This window comes from Orycteropus afer, unplaced genomic scaffold, assembly GCF_000298275.1.
Source record: "Orycteropus afer afer isolate SDZICR_OR568_19922 unplaced genomic scaffold, OryAfe1.0 scaffold00231, whole genome shotgun sequence".
In the NCBI taxonomy this organism is placed as follows: domain Eukaryota; kingdom Metazoa; phylum Chordata; class Mammalia; order Tubulidentata; family Orycteropodidae; genus Orycteropus; species Orycteropus afer.
In genome coordinates, this window is record NW_006921818.1 from 3,890,184 (window position 1) to 3,890,826 (window position 643).

Consider the following 643-nt stretch of genomic DNA (forward strand, 5'->3'; position numbering starts at 1 on the left):
CATCAAACTCACCAAAACCAAAGACAAAGAAAGAATCATGAGAGCAGCATGGGAAAAATGAAAAGTTACCTACAAGAGGCAACCAATAAGACTAATCTCAGATTTCTCAACAGAAACCATTGAGGGGAGAAGACAGTGGGATGTATATATAAAATATTGAAAGAGAAAAATTTCCAACCAAGAATTATGTACCCACCAAAACTGTCCCACAAATATGATGGCGAAATTAGGACACTTCCAGATAAGCAGAAATTAAGGGAATTTGGTAAAACCAGACCAACCTTACAAGAGATGCTAAAGGGAACCCTTTGGACAGAGAAGCAACAACAGCCAACAACAACTGACCATTAACACACATAATGATATAACCCAGAAACCAACCCAGCTATGGAAGTACCCAAAGTAAATAGGTCTACAAGATTGTAAACAGGGAACCAGAGACATCAATTGACAACAAGGACAACTACAAACCAAAAAGAGGGAAAAAACTGTGTCATTACAGAACTTCTAGATGGTAGGGAAGTCAAGACACTACAAGATAGAATGGGCTGTTCTAAACTTGGGAAGAAAACTATAAATCACAGGGTGACCTCAAAGAAAAATGATAAACCTTCACATCAAAATAAAAAAGAGGACCAGCATA